Source organism: Marmota marmota, unplaced genomic scaffold (assembly GCF_001458135.2).
Source record: "Marmota marmota marmota unplaced genomic scaffold, marMar, whole genome shotgun sequence".
Classification (NCBI taxonomy): Eukaryota; Metazoa; Chordata; class Mammalia; order Rodentia; family Sciuridae; genus Marmota; species Marmota marmota.
This window is the reverse complement of record NW_026000082.1, coordinates 1,694,950-1,711,911: the sequence shown is the minus strand read 5'-3', so window position 1 is coordinate 1,711,911 and position 16,962 is coordinate 1,694,950. Positions and strand designations below refer to the sequence as shown.

At 37.7% G+C, this 16,962-nt stretch overlaps 1 long non-coding RNA gene across 1 annotated transcript in view; it reads left to right on the top strand.

Annotated features, from left to right (window-relative positions):
* LOC107141685 overlaps nt 1–11,077 on the top strand; it is a 32,481-nt gene extending 21,404 nt beyond the window's left edge. Inside the window, exons 2-4 of the long non-coding RNA XR_001503457.2 lie at nt 7,699–7,827; nt 10,312–10,354; nt 11,032–11,077. This is a non-coding gene — a long non-coding RNA (uncharacterized LOC107141685). The remainder of the gene's footprint in view (nt 1–7,698; nt 7,828–10,311; nt 10,355–11,031) is intronic.
* Nucleotides 11,078–16,962: the final 5,885 nt, after the last annotated feature.

The window sequence follows — 16,962 nt, the reverse complement described above, 5'->3', positions numbered from 1 at the left end:
TCTGCCACTTCACTATGTGATCCTTCAGATTTTTCCTCATGTAGTTGCTCAAGAACAGTTTGACCCTCACGGCTTCTTGGCATTTACCATCTGTTATACATCCTCTAACTAAATTCCAAAGTGGTATAACACCACCCTCTAAGGTGCCTTGCTCACGAGCGAAATCTAGATCTTTCCCTAATTTGTCCCAGCTAGGAATCGTAAGACTCCCTGAAAAGGCAAACCAAGGAGCTGCTATATCAGTTTCTCTCAAAACATCTGCAAAGTGCTCTGCTTTACCTTAAGTCCCTTTGAACGTAGCAGCCCATCTAGGGCCAACAAAATTGGGCTTGAAGAGGTAGCGCCCATAATGTCTCCAAAGATATAATGAAAGTGAAAGTACAAAAATCCCCGCTCTCTCCTTTTCTACAGAGGAGCGTCCCGCTACTTACTTGCGGATTCCCACTTACCTGGGAACTTACTGGTGCACCACCCTGACTGTTGAAAGTTCTGGATCCTGGGTTCGAGGAATATGTTCCCCGTGCGGGCCACCAACTGTCGCGACCCCTCGCCGGCAAGGGAAACACGACACAGGATTCTTCTTTCAACAGTTTATTCAGGCCTTGAGTCATGTATCATTCTTCTAGCGCCCGCGCCCGCCACGCCCAAGCACAGCTTAATAAAGCCCCCCGCATCCCAATCCTAAGCCGCCACGTGGATCTCTCTCATAGGGTGGTAAGGGATTGCGCGCCAACTCTCCATAAAAGGAGTTGTTTATCACAGGCCACAGTGGAAGCCGGCGCCATCTTCTAATGGCGGCCACAGTCTATAAGAATGGCTTACCACATGAAAATCTAATCATTTCACCTCTGAATACTTTCTGCATTAACAGGAGCTTTATCCAAAGCATAATTCCATTCCAATGTAAGATGTTAACAATAGAAAAAGGTGAGTATGGAGTGTTGTAAGATGGGAGCAATCTTTTCTATCTTAGCAACTTTTCTGTGATCCAGGCATTCTGAATTGAAAAACTTACTGAAAATATGGATGGAAGAGCCACAGTAAATATTTTTGTTTTGCAGCCTTTGAATAAAAAACGTTGGAACAAAATCCACAGAGGACTAGAACTGGCATTACTACCTAGAATAGGAGGAAGGGAGGCGATAACATTTGGTTGGGAGATGGGCTGACACTATGTGAGCAAGTTCATCTTGTTTCTGCTCTGTTGTCTCAGGACCCTCCTGAGAACTATAGCTCTACAGAGCCACGTGGATTGGAGATTGAAGTTCCCCTGGTGGTGGTGGTGGTGGTGGTGGTGGTGTGTGTGTGTGTGTGTGTGTGTTTATGTATGAGTGTTTTGCATATGCAAATTCGAATGACCACAGCATTCAGCCAGGGAGTCTGAATAAATAAACCAAGGGTGTAAAAGAAGGCAGGAATGCTAGAAACTGTTAACAAAGCCTCAGATGAAAGAGAACAGCTGCTGCTCAGTGCTGGCTGATTTTTGACTATGTAGAAAGGTGAGCTGAGATACATCATTCTCTAGTATTTCTAAAGAAACTGGAAGTCCAGATTTTTTTTTTAATATAGAAAATTCCACTTTTTAAACATTGGCAATGATTTCATGAAGTTTTTGTTGAACATCCTACATACCCTAACTGTGTCAAAGGAAATGCTTTTGTACATAGTCCTCAGACTGCAGTTTGCAATGACCTCTACTATAGATGAACTGGGGCTGTCTTTGTGGTGTGAAGCGTGGAGTTACTGGTATGTATTGAGCTATGACGAGATCAATCTCTGAGAGTACGTGTCTCTGTGTGTGTCCTTGAGAGTTTGGGATGATGCAGAGAAGAGAGTGGCATGAGCAAAAGTTAAGGGAACATCACAAGGGGTAATGGGTGACAGGAAGGAGAATTTGTGAAGGGGAGAAGCAGTTATTGGGCTATAAAATTAGGCTGAAGCCAGATATAACAGTCCTGGGCATTTGAAATTTATGCCATTGGCAACATATGACTAATCCCCAGATTCTCTTGAAGGAGCAGAAATCAGGAGTTATAATGAGAAATTTGACATTTACACCTGAAATTCCCAGAAAGAGCAAGGTTCTGTAAATCAATGCACTGAGTCTAGTTAGGATGATTGTGTTCAGGTGAAGGTGGCCATTAATAACAGCCAGAGGGTGTCTATGTATGCCCTCGTGTGGTTATCTGATACACAGGTATTTGTATTTGGTTAAGCTGACCTGTTTTGGCCAGGTGGAACAGCTCCTATGGGCACCCCAGTTTTGTATTGATAAGAAAATGCTGTATTCATCCTCATTCTTGTTTCTGTTCTAGCGCTTCTTGACTCCCCCAAGGATTATTGCAGAGCTGGTGAAATGGAGAAACTCATGCCTAACCTGTGCACACAGCACACAGCAGTGACATTTGATGTGAGATTAGGTCCTAGTAGGCCAGGAGACCTTATAAAGGGTGGCATACAACCAGCAAAATGAAAAAAGGGTTTATTTGGGGGGAAATGTTTCCTCTCTGCCTGCCTGGGCTTTCTTACCCTCCCCAGGGCACCCTGCTACCCTTTTCCTCTAAATTTTAGTCCATAATTTTTATTGGAAACTCTCAAATTCTATTGGCTACTGGATAGCACATTGTTTTCTAATCAGTAGCCTTATTTCAAACCCTCACTATACTAATATTGGTGTTTCAAAAGCCCCAGAGAGACTGAAGTAACGACCTCTTGCCTCACCCCCTTCTCCAAGGAGATAATTTCTAGATTTTTATGGTGAGTCCTTTATGCTGAAAGCACAGAAGTCAGAAACCAAGCAACTGGCAGCTATGTATTTTAAATAGGCTTTTGGTACTTTTGGTTGGTCTTCCCTAACAATGATTATAAGTTGTTTTCCTGACTTCTAACCTCTTGGTTCTAGTTCTGTCCTGCGAGACAGTTCAAAAGAGCTCTAATCTCATTTTCATCATATGAACAAGCACTTATTTTTAATAGCAACTCTTGGCAACCTTGATAAATGAATAGTATCCTTTCCTACTGTAATTTATAAACATGGCTGTCATTTGGTAGAAGGAGTGGAGGGGACTCCCTTCCCAAATAAGTAAACAGAAGAATTTTTATCTTAATGTTAATGATGTATCACTGATAACCCAACCTCACTTATGACTTTACCATTAAGATTTATAATGAAAACTCATGTATATATTATAGAAATTAAACTTTATGTGAGAAGTTGAACAGTGAACATCCCTGGTATCCAAGTGAGTGTATCCCATACCAGTGATCAGCAGGATGGAGGAATGTCCTACCCTTAGTTTTAAAAATGTCCAAAATATTTTGTCACAATTAGACAATTTTAAACACTTAACAAGGAATTATTTGAAGTAATGAATTGAGTAAAATAGATGATTAAGACATCTAATAATTGTTGGGGTGCAGTAAAGTTGGTGTGATTAAAAATTAAGGAGACAGTTTCCTCACATGGTTCAAAAACAGCTTCCAAGGGCAGTTTCCACAGAGGCGCTAGCTCCTAAGATGTCTTTTAAAATTTTTTTAATTTGTTTTAATTAGTTATACATGATAATAGAATGCATTTATGCACTTTGATACATCATACATAGGTGAGATATAATTTCTCATTTTTCTGAGTGTACATGTTGTAGAATTACATTGGTTATGTAGTCACATATATACATAAAGTAATAATGTTTGTTTCTTTCTACTGTTCTTCCTATCCCCACATTCTCTCCCCTCCCTTCCCTTCACTTCCCTCTACCTAATCTAAGGTGACTCTATTATTCTCTAGTGCTTTCCGCTTATTGTGAATTAACATCCACATATTAGAGAAAACATTCAGACTTTGGTTTTTTGGGATTGGCTTATTTTGCTTAGTATGATATTCTCCAACTCCATCTATTTATTGGCAAATGCCATAGTTTCATTCTTCTGTAAAGCCGAGTAATATTCCATTGAATACATATACCACATTTTCTTTATCTATTCATCTATTGAAGGGCACCTAGGTTGGTTCCATAGTTTAGCTATTGTTAGCCACATTAACGTGGCTGTATCATTGTAGCATGCTGATGTTAAGTCCTTTGGATATAAACCAAGAAGTGGGATAGCTGGGTCAAATGGTGGTTCCATTCCATGTTTTCTGAGGAATCTCCATACTGCTTCCATAATGATTGTACCAATTTGTAGTACCACCAGCAATGTATGAGTGTACCCTTTCCCCCACATCCTCACCAATATTTTTTGTTGCTTGTATTCTTGATGATTGCCATTCTGACTGGAGTGAGATGAAATCTTAGTGTGGTTTTGATTTGCATTTCTCTAATTGCTAGAGATGTTCAATACTTTTTAAAATATTTGTCGATTGACTGTATTTCTTCTTCTGTGAAGTATCTGTTCAGTTCTTTAGCCCATTTATTGATTGGGTTATTTTTTTTTTTTTGGTATTAAGTTTTTTTTGTTCTTTATATATCCTAGAGATTAATGCTTTATTGGAGATGCATATGGTAAAGATTTTCTCCTAACCTGTAGGCTTTTTCCTCATGTTATTGTTCCCTTTAAGAGAAGAAGCTTTTTAAAATTTGAATCCATCCCATTTATTGATTCTTTGATTTTACTTCTTGCACTTTAGGGGTCTTGTTAAGGAAGTCAGATCCTAGGCAGACATGGTGAAGATTTGGGCCTATTTTTTCTTCTCTTAGGCACAGGGTCTTTGTTCTAGTGTCTAAGCCTTTGATCCACTTTGAGTTGATTTTTGTGCAGGTGAGAGTTAGAGGTTTAATTTCATTTTGCTACATATCAATTTCCAGTTCTGCCAGCACAATTTGTTCAATAGGCTATATTTTCTCCAGTGAATGTTTTTGGCACCTTTGTCTAGTATCAGATGACTGTATTTATGTGGGTTTGTCTCTATGTCTTCTATTCTGTACCATTGGTCTACATGTCTATTTTGGTGCTAATACCATGCCGTTTTTGTTTTGTTTTGCTCTGTAGTGTAGTTTAAAGTCTGGTATTATGGTGCCTCCTGCTTCACTTTTCTTGCTAAGGATTGCTTTGACTATTCTGGCTCTCTTGTTTTTCCAAATAAATTTTATGATTGCTTTTTCTATTTCTATGAAGAATGTCACTGGATTTTAATAGGAATTGATTAAGTCTATATAATGCTTTTGGTAGTATGGCCATTTAACAATATTAATTCTGCCTATCCAGGAGCATGGGAGATCTTTCCATCTTCTGAGGTTTCATTCAATTTCTTTCTTTTAGTGTTGTATAGTTTTCATTGTAGAGGTCTTTCACCTCTTTTGTTAGATTGGTTCCCAGGTATTTTATTTTATTTTTTTGAGGCTATTGTGAATGGAGTAGTTTTCCAAATTTCTCTTTCAGTGGATCCATCACTGATATTCAGGAATGTGTTTGATTTATGGGTATCCAAAGTGTTCTTGTCAGCAGCAGTAAAGAAAGACAGTACTCATGATGATTGGTAACCAAGATACTATTTTATAACCAAACTTCTCTTGCTGACATAAGAGTTTCTATTTATTTTTGGTCAGATTATTCCTAATTTGCCTCCATCCATGGAGAATTAGAATAAGGTAGAATTCAACTTGATGATTGCTTATTGAGCACCTGCTGTGTGCTGGGTATCGGGAGTAAGATGAGGAACATAGTGGATGTGGGCCCTACCTTGTGAATTTATGGTAAGGGAGTGGGGTTCATGGTATAGAAAAAACAAAAAACAAAACCAAAAAGCAAATCTTTGTCAGACTGATTCAAAACCACTGCTGTTAACCTTTTGAGTTAAATTTTTACTTTTCCCCAAACACTGTCTGGAAAACATTGTTATCCTAGGAAATATTGGGGAATGCAGTAATGAAACTGTGTCAGGTCTTGTACCTGTACAATGTTCATGCTGCTCATGCCCTTTGTGCATGAATATGTTTATCCACATGGCCAGTCAAAAAAATGATCTGGTTGACCTGTGTTTGCAGAAGACCTTTGACCGAATCTTTGATGGACAAACAGAAAATCATGTTTCCAAGAAGGATCTATTCATAAACAAAATCCTATAGTGTCATGCCTTTTAAAATAAAAAAAAATGGGGAGCAAAATTCCACATTTGCAAATACACCACTATGCAGTTTAAAAGATAAAGCAAAGGGTTGGGTTTGTGGCTCAGAGGTTGTGGTGCTTGCCTAGCATGCGTAGGGCACTGGGTTCAATCTTCAGCACCACATGAAATAAAATAAGTCCACCTATACTTAAAAAATAAACTAAAAAAAAAAAGATAAAGCAAAGGGCAGCGTAGACCTCAGAGCATCAATACTACCAAACATTCATTAAGAAAAATAAAGCAAGGGTAAAATCAACTCACCAATATTCATGTATGTGGGTACTAAAAAAGCTATAGTGACTTTAAACATTTAGGAGAGACTTAACATGTTAGGAATTTAACATTGATTTATTTCTCTCTGATTTAATATCATTAGTTCATTCACTCATTTAACTAATATTATTAAGCACTTATCATGTACAAGCATTTTGCTAAGTGTTAGGGCATAATGGAAAGCAAGATATAACTGGTATTTTATACTTTGGTTGGGGGGAGAGAGATAAATTAATCACATAGATAAATACATAACTACAAAGTTTGAGTATTTGCAGAAGGAAAGTGGTCCAATTCTATGGAAGCATAGAATAGGAGACACTGTGCAGGTTGGAGGGTAGTCAGAGAAGGCTCTATGAAAAAACAATATATTTAAGGAAAGACCTAAAGAAAAGTAGAAAAATAAAAGACTAGAAGACTAGAGGAAGGGGAAGAGGGAAGAGAAAGAGGAAATACTGGCAAATGCATCAAAATAAATTATGTTATATGTATATATGAATATGTCACAGTGAGCCATTATTGTGTATAACTATACTGTACCAATAAAACTATAACAGGAAAAGGGGAGAGGAGATTTACAGGCAGGAGGAACAGCATCTGGGACAGAGTATACTTTGATTTTAATAAATTTCATATTGTGAACAATTTCCAAAGTCCAAAAGAGAAACATAACATCCCGTGATATTAGAAAAATCTCATCAATTTACCTCAGTCTAGCCAGAAATGTGTCAAGAGGAAAACTTCAAAGAGGCAGATTTCATCTCTCTAGCCTGTAAACAAAAGGCCCAAGACACTTCCCTAAGACTTGAGATCAATTTGTAATTTCTCTTTTTGTCATCCCTGAAGAATTTCCAAATTTACTCTTACTCTAGTAAGAGTAAAATATTTTTCCACCTTTATAGATATGCTATTACTAAATATAGTTCAAACGATGAAACAAAGAGCAACTCATATCTTCAAAACCCCAGGTCTACCAAACACTAAGGGGGAAAAAAAAAAAGCAAAGGATAAAATCCATTCACCAATGGTATGCTTGTGTGAGGTAGTAAAATGAAGCAACTCAGAACATATGCTGTAATTCAATAGCAGGGCTGTAGTTTGGGAGAAGGAGTGGAGTGGCTAAGGAAGTTAACATGCAACCTTTCCATTCCTAATTCTATTCCTCTGGGCCATCTAGCTGGGGCTATAAATCAAAAGTATATAGGTCTTAAAAAAAAAAAAGCATGATCGATGCCAAAGTTACCATGCTTTCAGGGCTGCTTCCCCCTGTGAAGTGTGCCCATTGACCTGAGATTACAAATAGTTCTTTTCCTTGTCAGACTTCTGCAGAGGGTATGGACTTGACCCCAAAGGGGAGTGGAAAAAATGAAGATCTTTCCCTGAACTCTCATCCTACTGCTGCAACTCAAATCAAGCTTTCCCCGCTGCCCAGAGAGCTCATTTTGTAGGTAAGAGAAAGCAGATCGTTTCTTAAATAGAATCTCCTCTTTAAAAGGGACTTCAGATAGCATCTAATCCTAAACTCAAGCTATGCAGTGTAGTATTCTCCTAAACATATATGAAATCTGGCTAAGTACCCCTAGGGAGGGAAGTGCACTATCTCTGACAGCTACCATTTTTGAACATTCTTCCTTACATGGAGGCAAAGTTCATTGTTCTTTAACTTCCACAAAGAGCAGCAATAATAAAAACAAAAACAAAAAACAAATCTTTCCATGTTTGCTTTGATCACTTTCCATGTTCCAGGGCTGTGCAAAGGCATTTCAAATGCATTGTTTCTAATGCTTCCAAACAGCAGCACCAGGAATGATCATCATGCACATACAGGTGAGAAAACAGGTACAAGGTCACATGGTTAGAAGAGGTGATCGAGGCTGGCCAAATTCAATGCCTAGGCACGATCCTCCCTCCCTCCCTCCCTTCCTTTCTTCCTTTCTCCCCCCAACCCCACCCTCTATCTCTCTGTTGCATGCCAGGATTGTATACAGGGACACTTTACCACTGGAGCTATGTCCCCTGCTCCCTCCTGCCCACTCTATTTTTATAAAAAATTTGAGACAGGGTTAGGCCCAATTCTTGACAACACACATAACTCTTGTTTCAAGTTTGTATATTTGAAGGCACCTCTAAGAATCTGTTTTCAGCTTCCTCATTCATAACTTATATGCCATGGTTTCCAGTACTCTCAGAATAAGTATGACTCTCTCCATAAAAGATATCTGTCTCTGGGGCTGGAATTGTGGCTCAGTGATACAGCGCTTGCCTTGCACGTGTGAGGCACTGGGTTCGATCCTCAGCACTACATAAAAATAAATAAGCAAAATAAAGGTATTGTGTCCGTCTACAATTAAAAAAAATATTAAAAATATATCTATATCTCTCTTTCTCTAACTACACACACACACACACACACACACGTTTTGATTCACTGAAAACTGCACTTTGTTCTCCAAATTAAATATGCATTATGAACAGACTTCCTTGAGTCTTTTTTTTTAGTAAACTTTTTTTTTAAGAGAGAGAGAGAATTTTTTAATATTTATTTTTTAGTTTTCGGTGGGCACAACATCTTTATTTGTATGTGGTGCTGAGGATCGAACCCAGCATCGAGCGCATGCCAGGCGAGCGTGCTACTGCTTGAGCCACATCCCCAGCCCCTCCCTTGAGTCTTTTATGAGTGACATTTATATTGGTTAAGACATAGATACACAATATATTGGTTAAGACATAGATTTATGTAGGTTTAACTGTGGGTTTCAACATTGACTAGTTTTTAGACTCTTGGGCATTTTTACTTCTCAAATAATCAGCTTTCTCACCTATAAGGAGGAGGGAGCAGTAAGATGATGCAGCTTACTTTTAATAATTATTGTGAAAATTGACACTGCATGTATAGTACTTAGCATAATGTCCAGCAAGCACCATGTCAAAATAAATGGTGTTACTATTATTTCTTTATTTGCAGTAAATCAAAACCTATCTAATTGCTGTCAAGTCAGATTTTCCTTTTACCGTGTTTGTAAATTTGGATTTTAGATATGAGAAATTTAAAAATTCATGCTAAATTTCTTTTTTAAAAAATGTTCTTATTAGTTGTTGATGGACCTTTATTTTATTTATTTATGTACATATGGTGCTGAGAATCAAACCCAGTGCCTCACACATGCTAACAAGCACTCTACCACTGAGCCACAACCCCAGCCCAACCCCTAAATTTCATCTTAGTTAAATTTTAGCCAATAGTTCCAGCTGGAATCTTGCTTCTGTCATTCAATATATTAATAACTCTTTATAGGTTATTAATTAATTAAGATGGTTTTGAGCCACCTATAGATTTACAAAATTATTATGAGTACCTTCAAGTTGTTGCTAAATTAAACAGAGAAGTCAAAGTCTATTTTCGTTTGTGATACTGTAGTCCAAGTTGTAAATGTATAGCAGCTACTAGCAGCTATGTGTGGAATCTTCCCTGTGCTCTTCTGTTTCCTGCAATTGTATCCCCCAGTGATTCCTTGAGTTTTAAGCTGCCTCTGACCTATGATACTGTAGATCTTCTGATGTTGACATAGCTGAGTCTATTAACTATCTTGTAGACTGAAAACCAGGACACCTGGGGCTAAACACTAGCTTTCCACCAATGTACTTAAGCTCTCCGGGGCTCCATTTTTATACTTGTAAAAGTGAGCAAATATTCACCCTTTCTTTTCTTTTGATGATATGGCGAAAATGAATTTTAAAGTAATTATAAAGGGATATTACATTCTTAAAATTGATGGCATATCATGTATAAATTTCACTGTCTGAATGTTAGCAAGAGAAGTCTCTGAGCAGCTGATGTAGATGACACAAAGCCTAGGCATTTAGCATATCCATTTTAGTCATAGATTCAACATATGCACATGTCCAATAAGCTTGTTTTTTTCATTTCTTAGGTCACGGTGAGTAGAAGATGAAAATGGATAGAGATTGCCCAAGGTAGGTAAATTAAAAGTAGCAAATAATCAATTTAAAAGGAGAGAGGAAAGACATATAAAAATTAGAAACTAAAAATTATGCAGAAATATGAGACCAATAAGTAAATGGGAAAAGACCCCAGCTTCGCAGGTTCTGAAGAATATCACTGAATTATATAACTCAGTACTATGATTGATGTTCAAAGTGGTTACTAGTTCTTGCATTGGAATTCTGGTTTTGTATGTTCAGTGTTCGTTGTGTTCTCTTCTGGAAACACTGCTCTGATTTTCCTTTGGATAATAACCTTTCCAAGCTGTATTTAGTTCCAAAGGAAACAACACTATGGTATTTTTCCCTCCTCTGGCCAAGTTTGAGCCTGTGGTCTAAGCCAGGTCAGTCGCCTCCTTGCAGGAATTTGGATGTTGAGCAGAGCAACACAAAACTGTTGGGCTAATTCATCCTCATGATGGTATTCTGAATAGATACTCTATTCTTCCCTTCTGTACAGAACCTTGAGACTGTGATCCCTGACTTTTCAAGACTCGTTGTCCATTTTTCCTTAATTTGGGGGAGTGCACTAAATCATTCTAATAAAATGCTATTTGTTTGCTTAACTTAGCCAAAGGTATTTTTTGGCTGCTCACAATTTATTAATTGACACAGATTTATTCAATTTTTATTCCATATTTAGTGTTTAGAAAACTACAGATATTTGTGACAAAATTAAGAATATTTCCATAAAACTTTGTTAAAATTCCAAACTTTGGCATAAAGGGATATTTCTATACTAAAGAATTTATTGATTTCCTAGCAACAGCAAATCAATGATTTTCTAGTAATAGCAATCAAAGTTGTAATAGCATACATACCCAACAATTGATTATGTATTATTTTTGTAGCTTAAATATATCTTGGTTAACATATTATTTCTGATATGTTCTTATTAAAATGTTGGTAGATGACATAGAAACTGCCTGGGGATGTGTCTAAAATGAATATGCTTTTAGTTGTGAACAAAACCCTGAACCTTTAACATATGTTGCCATCTGTTTGTACTGGTTGTGCTAAGTGCTGAGGCAAAGCAGTGGACAGGGAGGACACAAACAGCTCCTGACGCTGCAGAGCTTGTGGTACAGTAGCCCTGTGACTGTGCACTGAACAAAAGGAAGAATTGCCTTTGCTCCTGACAAGCTGCTTTCCCACGTCTTTGGCCATGCATTTCTCCAGCCTAGAAAATCAAATGTCAACGTATTAGCTACATCCCTTTTCTATTCTATATCCTGTTCCTTTTCCAAGGTCCAGATTGAACAGAGAGTTAGTTCTCCATTAAGCTTTTCATAGTAACCACAATAGTGATGACAGTGAAACATGTATTGAGCACCATGCTAACCTCTTGACAAGGATTACATCACTTATTTCTCACTGTGTGCTGCGAGCTATTTATGCACGACTCTTTGGCTATTGAATTGGTGGAAACTTTGGGAAGATTTAAAAATATATAACTTAAAATATTGAATGCCCAGAATCACCAGGATCTGTTAAAGCCTAGAATCTAAAATATAAGGTGGGAAGGAAACAGATTTATATTTAACCATGCATCAGAATTGCTGGGGGAGTTTTTTTTTTTTTTGTGTGTGTGTGTGTGTGTGTGTTATTTTAAAGTAGAGATACCTTCTCAAGATTCCAGCTGAAAAGACACACGCATACATACAGAATTCAGCCCATTCAGATCTAGAGATAATGATAAAGAGCACTTGGTTGTGATTCCATTCTTCTTCTCCTCTCTCCCCCTCCGTCCTCCCCCTCCCCTCCCCCTNTAGGCATTTAGCATATCCATTTTAGTCATAGATTCAACATATGCACATGTCCAATAAGCTTGTTTTTTTCATTTCTTAGGTCACGGTGAGTAGAAGATGAAAATGGATAGAGATTGCCCAAGGTAGGTAAATTAAAAGTAGCAAATAATCAATTTAAAAGGAGAGAGGAAAGACATATAAAAATTAGAAACTAAAAATTATGCAGAAATATGAGACCAATAAGTAAATGGGAAAAGACCCCAGCTTCGCAGGTTCTGAAGAATATCACTGAATTATATAACTCAGTACTATGATTGATGTTCAAAGTGGTTACTAGTTCTTGCATTGGAATTCTGGTTTTGTATGTTCAGTGTTCGTTGTGTTCTCTTCTGGAAACACTGCTCTGATTTTCCTTTGGATAATAACCTTTCCAAGCTGTATTTAGTTCCAAAGGAAACAACACTATGGTATTTTTCCCTCCTCTGGCCAAGTTTGAGCCTGTGGTCTAAGCCAGGTCAGTCGCCTCCTTGCAGGAATTTGGATGTTGAGCAGAGCAACACAAAACTGTTGGGCTAATTCATCCTCATGATGGAATTCTGAATAGATACTCTATTCTTCCCTTCTTCTCCTTCTCCTTCTCTCTTTTTTTTTAATTGGTTGTTCAAAACATTACAAAGCTCTTGACTTCTTCTTCTGTAGCTGTAAAGTTTAAAACATGATTTTAGGAGAAATGTCAACTTATCAATGAGATCTTCCCTGATCACCTTATTTAAAATTTTAACCCATCCCATTCACATTAATGCTTAAGTGGTTTCCACAGAATGTGTCACCTTCTGCTTATTAATTACCTTTCATTTTTCTTCACCGGAGTAGCTTACACCTCCACCCACAAGAATGTCAGCTCCATAATGGTGGAGAGTTTTGTCAGCTTTGTTCATTATAGCAGCTACAGCCCCTGCAAGGGTGCCTGGCATAGAGGGGCACTCTTTTTAATTTTTTTTAATTGTAGATGGACACAATACCTTTATTTTATTTATATATGGTGTTGAGGATCGAACCCAGTGCCTTCCACATGCAAGGTGAGCACTCTACCACTGAGCTACACCCCAGCCCTAGAGGGACACTCTTTATCCAGTGATGAATACATGAAAGAATTCAAAGGCCAAAGTACCCTTCAGAAATTCAGTACTATTTCCCTCCTATGAGAAGTGGAAGGCAGTGCTGTATCAGTAAAATTTTTTTGGTGGATAGAATCATGGAGCCTCACTGCCTCGCAGAGGGCACTGTGTCAGGAGCCTTGCAATACCCAGGCAGTGCCTACTGTTTCTGGGGCCACCTGGTCAACAGCAGGTGTTACACACAAGAGCAAGGCCATGAGGAAGAGCTCTCCTGACCTCAGATGGGTTCAATGAGTGTTTATTAAACATACTCAGCTGTTGGTTTCAGCACTTGTGCATATAACTTGTCTGTATTACAACTTCTGGGATTTGTTCTGGGCCATTTCCTGGTTCCTTCAGATCCCAGCTTTCTGCCACCCATATTGTATAATTTTTGAACTTTTGAAGAGCAGAGTACTGCTTTCAGTGCCATTTAGTCATTTCCTGCAGCTCTTCATCTCTTTAGAGTAGCTTTTAAAGTTACTATGATCATTTTGGATATAGGACATTGGATTTCTATTTTTATTCAACTAAATAAATGGAAGCCACAAAACATGCAAGCTGCACTCTTATTCAACTGGAGGTTGGTTTTGAAATCATTCTCTAATTATCCGATGTCTTTCCAAATCAGACAGATCTGAAAGTAAAAAATTTAGAATTAAAGACACAGAAAGACATGAAGCCCCTCTTATAAGAATTAAGGGGAGTAGAGTTTCAAGGAAAATCACCAGGGCTTACATTCAGATGTGGATCCCAAAGACAGCTCTGTCAATTATTAGCCCTGCAAGTTCCACGTTGAGTTGGATAATGGGGCTGCCATCTCAGTTCACAAGCTGCAGCTCTATTGTGTAGAATTATAAATATGAAAATCACAATGAAAACTGCATATATGTCCAATCTAAAAAGCACTCTAATTTTGCTGAACACTGAAGAATGAAGGTGAGTTGGTAAGAAGAGGGAATTTGAAGGCATCTAGCATTAATTTTCCCATCCTTTTTTGCATGGAAGTCCACTTCAGTGAGATGTATTTAGTCAGCTTTTGCTGCATGTCAGTCTCAATGCCTAAGTGGTTTCTAAGCCATCCACATTCATTCTCTTGCTCATTTGTCTGCAGTTCAACTGTACCAGTGGATCCACACTTCAGTTACAGGTTTGAGAAAAGTAGTTACTGCCTACACCAATGGACACTGTGTGGGGACCAAGAATATCTTTACTCACTCCTGTTACTGAAAACCTAGAGCTGGAATAGGTCTTAACTTTTTTAAATAGAAAAGGAAAAAATAAAATAGTATCTATGGTGGAAAAATACAACAGAATAATGAAAAAGATACCTATCAAGAGGACTTGTCTAGGTGGGGCTCCTTGGGTGATTTGACTTCAAGGTTGTGGGTCATGTAGGCCGGTTTTCATGCTACTGGTTGTAATTGGGTTTTCTCATGCAATTCCCATCATTCTGAGACAGATGGCTAATGAAGATGGCTTTTCAGGGCAAAGACAAAGTTCAAGAAGGAAACTAATTGATACAAAAGTATTAAGGCCCAAACTTCAATCACATCCTCTAGCACTCCATTGGCCAAAACAGGTCAAATTACTAAGACCAATATCAGAAGGGTTGGGAAGTACATGTCACCATAATGAGGGCCGAGAGTGTGACTTGCTAAATATTAATCTAAACCTTCACAGATGTTCTTTGAATGGGACTATGTTTAAAAGTGCTTGTTAATCTCTTAGAAATTCCCAGTGTATAGGTATATTAAAGGCTCTGGGGAGTCTTGTTCTAAACAAACTTGTTTGATTTCATTTGGCTGAATGCTTCCCAATTTATGTTTTACCTCTACTTTACAAAGACTATTTTTATTTCATGGAACCAGATTTTTGCTGAATACCCATTGGGAAATACTGTTTCCAAGCATGGAATTATACAAATATTAAGAGCACTGGTTCTGGATCAGAGTTGTGTCTCTGAGTTATTTTAAACACCTGAAATTCTTGGGTAGACAGTAGCTTATGGCAGATTGAATTGTGATTCTGGGATTTGGAGATGGATGTACAACTTGGACGGAAGTTGTGAAGGGAAAGAAGTAGTTATTAGAAGGTTGAACCAGACAAAATCCAGCTGAGGGTTCTCATGATAGTTTCTGCATCGACCTGGTAGAAAATAGCCCACTATCACAGGGTTTGCTTAGGTGATTTTGAGGATAAAGCCTCAGGCTGGTGGCAGAAATCATGGATGTGTGACTTGTCAAATTGTTTTAACCTTTTCCCCTTCTAGACATATTTCACAAGTACATAATAATACCAGGGAACATATTTTGCCATGAAAATAAAGCCTTAAATTGTATAGTGAATGAGAAAAGTTTGATTTGATAGTGTGAATGACATTTGTTCATTTTATATTTCAAGGTGTAATTAGTCAATGAATTGATTGATATAGGATCTATCTCACTTTGGAGATTACAATGCTGTTAAGGAAAATGACACTGAGATCTGAATTGGAGGGAAAGAAGCCCAGAGACAAGGCTAGAAAGGAGAAAAAAAAGAAAGATACACTGCAAAGGCATCATTCATTAGGGTCAACTAAGGACAAATGAAGTTTGTGTTAAAGTATTTTGCTTTGTGGGTTTTAGAAAGAACTGTGTTTTTTGAATACGGATTTATAAAGAATTTTCTTTCCCAGAGGATACATGAAGCAAAGTGTTGCTACAGCCTCCACAGAATGTTAGTGCATCAGAGCAGGCAAGATTTTGAAGATTATATATCCTAACACTATAGTTTTAAAAATGAGACAATTAAGGCATAGAGAAGAAAATAAAGCTCAAGATTATTCAATTGGAAGAGAATAATCTGGAAATGGACCTAAGTCTCATAACTTTCAGTATAGGACACTTTTTATACAACAATAGCAGCATTATTAAATAATAATAATTATGGAGAATTTATTAAGCCAGCCACAGCTCTAAGTAGTTTATATGGACTATCCCTTTTCTGCCCCATAATAACTCAATGGGTAGCTATCCTCTTTATATAGATTAGGAAATGGAGACACAGAGAGGTTAAAAACTTGAACCCAAGGGTTACCTATAAAGGAGTGATAAGAGACGGGAAACATCATAAGCAATTTCCAAAACAATATCTGGCATTCATCAACCTCAGTTCCAGAAATATCCATCTGACAAAATACAGGAAAATACTTGATATCTCTTCACTTGCTCAAATAGAAAATGGACTTAGAGATCTTTTATGCCCCTTTAAAACTGCTTTCTAAGAAAGAGTGCATATTTCCTTATCTTTAAATCCACCATCAAACTCAACCATCCTCCTCTTCATTCAAGTTAATACTAAACCACACCCCCCCCCCCCAAACAATTGGGTAGAAAGTAGAAGACAATCAGCAGTTTTCATTGCATTCTAAGAACATAACTCCCAGGAACATGGTCCTAAAGTTTTAAGTTCAAAGGAAGAAACTTGATCTTAGTGGGTACTTAATCAGTCAGTCCAATAAAAAGTAAATACGTAAGTAAATAAATAAATGCAGACAAAACACAACACAAAAATAGATGAACAAATTTAAAAAAATAAAAAAAAACCCCACTTGAGTGGAAGAATCATATTAGCCATAAAAAGAAGAGGTAGGCCCAAAGGAAGTTAGGTTTGGAATGAAGTTAGGAGCGAAGTC